At 47.2% G+C, this 5,000-nt stretch overlaps 17 non-coding genes across 17 annotated transcripts; all 17 read left to right on the top strand.

Annotated features, from left to right (window-relative positions):
• The first annotated feature begins 36 nt into the window (after positions 1 to 36).
• Positions 37 to 155, top strand: LOC146243984 (5S ribosomal RNA). The gene has a single exon (XR_014738089.1). It is a non-coding gene; the product is annotated as a 5S ribosomal RNA (ribosomal RNA).
• A 176-nt stretch (positions 156 to 331) lies between these two features.
• LOC146243985 (5S ribosomal RNA) lies at positions 332 to 450 on the top strand. Its single transcript, XR_014739278.1, has one exon. It is a non-coding gene; the product is annotated as a 5S ribosomal RNA (ribosomal RNA).
• A 178-nt stretch (positions 451 to 628) lies between these two features.
• LOC146243986 (5S ribosomal RNA) lies at positions 629 to 747 on the top strand. The gene has a single exon (XR_014738090.1). It is a non-coding gene; the product is annotated as a 5S ribosomal RNA (ribosomal RNA).
• Positions 748 to 921: 174 nt separating this feature from the next.
• Positions 922 to 1,040, top strand: LOC146243987 (5S ribosomal RNA). Its single transcript, XR_014739279.1, has one exon. It is a non-coding gene; the product is annotated as a 5S ribosomal RNA (ribosomal RNA).
• Positions 1,041 to 1,222: 182 nt separating this feature from the next.
• On the top strand, positions 1,223 to 1,341 carry LOC146243988 (5S ribosomal RNA). Its single transcript, XR_014738092.1, has one exon. It is a non-coding gene; the product is annotated as a 5S ribosomal RNA (ribosomal RNA).
• A 182-nt stretch (positions 1,342 to 1,523) lies between these two features.
• Positions 1,524 to 1,642, top strand: LOC146243989 (5S ribosomal RNA). Its single transcript, XR_014739472.1, has one exon. It is a non-coding gene; the product is annotated as a 5S ribosomal RNA (ribosomal RNA).
• A 184-nt stretch (positions 1,643 to 1,826) lies between these two features.
• On the top strand, positions 1,827 to 1,945 carry LOC146243990 (5S ribosomal RNA). The gene has a single exon (XR_014738093.1). It is a non-coding gene; the product is annotated as a 5S ribosomal RNA (ribosomal RNA).
• A 172-nt stretch (positions 1,946 to 2,117) lies between these two features.
• On the top strand, positions 2,118 to 2,236 carry LOC146243991 (5S ribosomal RNA). Its single transcript, XR_014738094.1, has one exon. It is a non-coding gene; the product is annotated as a 5S ribosomal RNA (ribosomal RNA).
• A 176-nt stretch (positions 2,237 to 2,412) lies between these two features.
• Positions 2,413 to 2,531, top strand: LOC146243992 (5S ribosomal RNA). The gene has a single exon (XR_014739280.1). It is a non-coding gene; the product is annotated as a 5S ribosomal RNA (ribosomal RNA).
• A 178-nt stretch (positions 2,532 to 2,709) lies between these two features.
• Positions 2,710 to 2,828, top strand: LOC146243993 (5S ribosomal RNA). Its single transcript, XR_014738095.1, has one exon. It is a non-coding gene; the product is annotated as a 5S ribosomal RNA (ribosomal RNA).
• Positions 2,829 to 3,002: 174 nt separating this feature from the next.
• LOC146243994 (5S ribosomal RNA) lies at positions 3,003 to 3,121 on the top strand. The gene has a single exon (XR_014739281.1). It is a non-coding gene; the product is annotated as a 5S ribosomal RNA (ribosomal RNA).
• Positions 3,122 to 3,303: 182 nt separating this feature from the next.
• Positions 3,304 to 3,422, top strand: LOC146243995 (5S ribosomal RNA). The gene has a single exon (XR_014739282.1). It is a non-coding gene; the product is annotated as a 5S ribosomal RNA (ribosomal RNA).
• Positions 3,423 to 3,604: 182 nt separating this feature from the next.
• Positions 3,605 to 3,723, top strand: LOC146243996 (5S ribosomal RNA). The gene has a single exon (XR_014739283.1). It is a non-coding gene; the product is annotated as a 5S ribosomal RNA (ribosomal RNA).
• Positions 3,724 to 3,905: 182 nt separating this feature from the next.
• On the top strand, positions 3,906 to 4,024 carry LOC146243997 (5S ribosomal RNA). The gene has a single exon (XR_014739737.1). It is a non-coding gene; the product is annotated as a 5S ribosomal RNA (ribosomal RNA).
• A 186-nt stretch (positions 4,025 to 4,210) lies between these two features.
• On the top strand, positions 4,211 to 4,329 carry LOC146243998 (5S ribosomal RNA). The gene has a single exon (XR_014738096.1). It is a non-coding gene; the product is annotated as a 5S ribosomal RNA (ribosomal RNA).
• Positions 4,330 to 4,507: 178 nt separating this feature from the next.
• Positions 4,508 to 4,626, top strand: LOC146243999 (5S ribosomal RNA). The gene has a single exon (XR_014738663.1). It is a non-coding gene; the product is annotated as a 5S ribosomal RNA (ribosomal RNA).
• A 174-nt stretch (positions 4,627 to 4,800) lies between these two features.
• On the top strand, positions 4,801 to 4,919 carry LOC146244000 (5S ribosomal RNA). Its single transcript, XR_014734948.1, has one exon. It is a non-coding gene; the product is annotated as a 5S ribosomal RNA (ribosomal RNA).
• The last annotated feature ends 81 nt before the right edge of the window (positions 4,920 to 5,000 follow it).

Consider the following 5,000-nt stretch of genomic DNA (forward strand, 5'->3'; position numbering starts at 1 on the left):
GTATATGGATAAGTAGCCTATGGTTGTCAACTTATTTCGTACGGCCATACCAGCCTGGCAACGCCCGATCTCGTCTGATCTCGGAAGCTAAGCAGGGTCGGGCCTGGTTAGTACTTGGATGGGAGACCGCCTGGGAATACCAGGTGCTGTATGCTCTTTTGCTCATTCACTTAGAAACTGACATCTTGCAATATGCACAAGTAGTCCTTCATGAAAGGGGCTGGAAACTGTTTTCATTTTGACACGAGAGAGAGAGAGAGAGAGAGACCACCTTGCATTGTCAATTGCTAAATCTGTATATGGATAAGTAGCCTATGGTTGTCAACTTATTTCGTACGGCCATACCAGCCTGGCAACGCCCGATCACGTCTGATCTCGGAAGCTAAGCAGGGTCGGGCCTGGTTAGTACTTGGATGGGAGACCGCCTGGGAATACCAGGTGCTGTATGCTCTTTTGCTCATTCACTTAGAAACTGACATCTTGCAATATGCACAAGTAGTCCTTCATGAAAGGGGCTGGAAGCTGTTTTCATTTTGACACGAGAGAGAGAGAGAGAGAGAGAGACCACCTTGCATTGTCAATTGCTAAATCTGTATATGGATAAGTAGCCTATGGTTGTCAACTTATTTCGTACGGCCATACCAGCCTGGCAACGCCCGATCTCGTCTGATCTCGGAAGCTAAGCAGGGTCGGGCCTGGTTAGTACTTGGATGGGAGACCGCCTGGGAATACCAGGTGCTGTATGCTCTTTTGCTCATTCACTTAGAAACTGACATCTTGCAATATGCACAAGTAGTCCTTCATGAAAGGGGCTGGAAGCTGTTTTCATTTTGACACGAGAGATAGAGAGAGAGAGACCACCTTGCATTGTCAATTGCTAAATCTGTATATGGATAAGTAGCCTATGGTTGTCAACTTATTTCGTACGGCCATACCAGCCTGGCAACGCCCGATCACGTCTGATCTCGGAAGCTAAGCAGGGTCGGGCCTGGTTAGTACTTGGATGGGAGACCGCCTGGGAATACCAGGTGCTGTATGCTCTTTTGCTCATTCACTTAGAAACTGACATCTTGCAATATGCACAAGTAGTCCTTCATGAAAGGGGCTGGAAGCTGTTTTCATTTTGACACGAGAGAGAGAGAGAGAGAGAGAGAGAGACCACCTTGCATTGTCAATTGCTAAATCTGTATATGGATAAGTAGCCTATGGTTGTCAACTTATTTCGTACGGCCATACCAGCCTGGCAACGCCCGATCTCGTCTGATCTCGGAAGCTAAGCAGGGTCGGGCCTGGTTAGTACTTGGATGGGAGACCGCCTGGGAATACCAGGTGCTGTATGCTCTTTTGCTCATTCACTTAGAAACTGACATCTTGCAATATGCACAAGTAGTCCTTCATGAAAGGGGCTGGAAGCTGTTTTCATTTTGACACGAGAGAGAGAGAGAGAGAGAGAGAGAGACTACCTTGCATTGTCAATTGCTAAATCTGTATATGGATAAGTAGCCTATGGTTGTCAACTTATTTCGTACGGCCATACCAGCCTGGCAACACCCGATCTCGTCTGATCTCGGAAGCTAAGCAGGGTCGGGCCTGGTTAGTACTTGGATGGGAGACCGCCTGGGAATACCAGGTGCTGTCTGCTCTTTTGCTCATTCACTTAGAAACTGACATCTTGCAATATGCACAAGTAGTCCTTCATGAAAGGGGCTGGAAGCTGTTTTCATTTTGACACGAGAGAGAGAGAGAGAGAGAGAGAGAGAGACTACCTTGCATTGTCAATTGCTAAATCTGTATATGGATAAGTAGCCTATGGTTGTCAACTTATTTCGTACGGCCATACCAGCCTGGCAACGCCCGATCTCGTCTGATCTCGGAAGCTAAGCAGGGTCGGGCCTGGTTAGTACTTGGATGGGAGACCGCCTGGGAATACCAGGTGCTGTATGCTCTTTTGCTCATTCACTTAGAAACTGAAATCTTGCAATATGCACAAGTAGTCCTTCATGAAAGGGGCTGGAAGCTGTTTTCATTTTGACACGAGAGAGAGAGAGAGAGACCACCTTGCATTGTCAATCGCTAAATCAGTATATGGATAAGTAGCCTATGGTTGTCAACTTATTTCGTACGGCCATACCAGCCTGGCAACGCCCGATCTCGTCTGATCTCGGAAGCTAAGCAGGGTCGGGCCTGGTTAGTACTTGGATGGGAGACCGCCTGGGAATACCAGGTGCTGTATGCTCTTTTGCTCATTCACTTAGAAACTGACATCTTGCAATATGCACAAGTAGTCCTTCATGAAAGGGGCTGGAAACTGTTTTCATTTTGACACGAGAGAGAGAGAGAGAGAGAGACCACCTTGCATTGTCAATTGCTAAATCTGTATATGGATAAGTAGCCTATGGTTGTCAACTTATTTCGTACGGCCATACCAGCCTGGCAACGCCCGATCACGTCTGATCTCGGAAGCTAAGCAGGGTCGGGCCTGGTTAGTACTTGGATGGGAGACCGCCTGGGAATACCAGGTGCTGTATGCTCTTTTGCTCATTCACTTAGAAACTGACATCTTGCAATATGCACAAGTAGTCCTTCATGAAAGGGGCTGGAAGCTGTTTTCATTTTGACACGAGAGAGAGAGAGAGAGAGAGAGACCACCTTGCATTGTCAATTGCTAAATCTGTATATGGATAAGTAGCCTATGGTTGTCAACTTATTTCGTACGGCCATACCAGCCTGGCAACGCCCGATCTCGTCTGATCTCGGAAGCTAAGCAGGGTCGGGCCTGGTTAGTACTTGGATGGGAGACCGCCTGGGAATACCAGGTGCTGTATGCTCTTTTGCTCATTCACTTAGAAACTGACATCTTGCAATATGCACAAGTAGTCCTTCATGAAAGGGGCTGGAAGCTGTTTTCATTTTGACACGAGAGATAGAGAGAGAGAGACCACCTTGCATTGTCAATTGCTAAATCTGTATATGGATAAGTAGCCTATGGTTGTCAACTTATTTCGTACGGCCATACCAGCCTGGCAACGCCCGATCACGTCTGATCTCGGAAGCTAAGCAGGGTCGGGCCTGGTTAGTACTTGGATGGGAGACCGCCTGGGAATACCAGGTGCTGTATGCTCTTTTGCTCATTCACTTAGAAACTGACATCTTGCAATATGCACAAGTAGTCCTTCATGAAAGGGGCTGGAAGCTGTTTTCATTTTGACACGAGAGAGAGAGAGAGAGAGAGAGAGAGACCACCTTGCATTGTCAATTGCTAAATCTGTATATGGATAAGTAGCCTATGGTTGTCAACTTATTTCGTACGGCCATACCAGCCTGGCAACGCCCGATCACGTCTGATCTCGGAAGCTAAGCAGGGTCGGGCCTGGTTAGTACTTGGATGGGAGACCGCCTGGGAATACCAGGTGCTGTATGCTCTTTTGCTCATTCACTTAGAAACTGACATCTTGCAATATGCACAAGTAGTCCTTCATGAAAGGGGCTGGAAGCTGTTTTCATTTTGACACGAGAGAGAGAGAGAGAGAGAGAGAGAGACCACCTTGCATTGTCAATTGCTAAATCTGTATATGGATAAGTAGCCTATGGTTGTCAACTTATTTCGTACGGCCATACCAGCCTGGCAACGCCCGATCACGTCTGATCTCGGAAGCTAAGCAGGGTCGGGCCTGGTTAGTACTTGGATGGGAGACCGCCTGGGAATACCAGGTGCTGTATGCTCTTTTGCTCATTCACTTAGAAACTGACATCTTGCAATATGCACAAGTAGTCCTTCATGAAAGGGGCTGGAAGCTGTTTTCATTTTGACACGAGAGAGAGAGAGAGAGAGAGAGAGAGACTACCTTGCATTGTCAATTGCTAAATCTGTATATGGATAAGTAGCCTATGGTTGTCAACTTATTTTGTACGGCCATACCAGCCTGGCAACGCCCGATCTCGTCTGATCTCGGAAGCTAAGCAGGGTCGGGCCTGGTTAGTACTTGGATGGGAGACCGCCTGGGAATACCAGGTGCTGTATGCTCTTTTGCTCATTCACTTAGAAACTGACATCTTGCAATATGCACAAGTAGTCCTTCATGAAAGGGGCTGGAAGCTGTTTTCATTTTGACACGAGAGAGAGAGAGAGAGAGAGAGAGAGAGAGACTACCTTGCATTGTCAATTGCTAAATCTGTATATGGATAAGTAGCCTATGGTTGTCAACTTATTTCGTACGGCCATACCAGCCTGGCAACGCCCGATCTCGTCTGATCTCGGAAGCTAAGCAGGGTCGGGCCTGGTTAGTACTTGGATGGGAGACCGCCTGGGAATACCAGGTGCTGTATGCTCTTTTGCTCATTCACTTAGAAACTGAAATCTTGCAATATGCACAAGTAGTCCTTCATGAAAGGGGCTGGAAGCTGTTTTCATTTTGACACGAGAGAGAGAGAGAGAGAGAGAGACCACCTTGCATTGTCAATTGCTAAATCTGTATATGGATAAGTAGCCTATGGTTGTCAACTTATTTCGTACGGCCATACCAGCCTGGCAACGCCCGATCTCGTCTGATCTCGGAAGCTAAGCAGGGTCGGGCCTGGTTAGTACTTGGATGGGAGACCGCATGGGAATACCAGGTGCTGTATGCTCTTTTGCTCATTCACTTAGAAACTGACATCTTGCAATATGCACAAGTAGTCCTTCATGAAAGGGGCTGGAAGCTGTTTTCATTTTGACACGAGAGATAGAGAGAGAGAGACCACCTTGCATTGTCAATTGCTAAATCTGTATATGGATAAGTAGCCTATGGTTGTCAACTTATTTCGTACGGCCATACCAGCCTGGCAACGCCCGATCTCGTCTGATCTCGGAAGCTAAGCAGGGTCGGGCCTGGTTAATACTTGGATGGGAGACCGCCTGGGAATACCAGGTGCTGTATGCTCTTTTGCTCATTCACTTAGAAACTGAAATCTTGCAATATGCACAAGTAGTCCTTCATGAAAGGGGCTGGAAACTGTTTTCA

The sequence above is a fragment of the Hypomesus nipponensis genome, chromosome 20 (assembly GCF_054491055.1).
Source record: "Hypomesus nipponensis isolate SF chromosome 20, ASM5449105v1, whole genome shotgun sequence".
In the NCBI taxonomy this organism is placed as follows: domain Eukaryota; kingdom Metazoa; phylum Chordata; class Actinopteri; order Osmeriformes; family Osmeridae; genus Hypomesus; species Hypomesus nipponensis.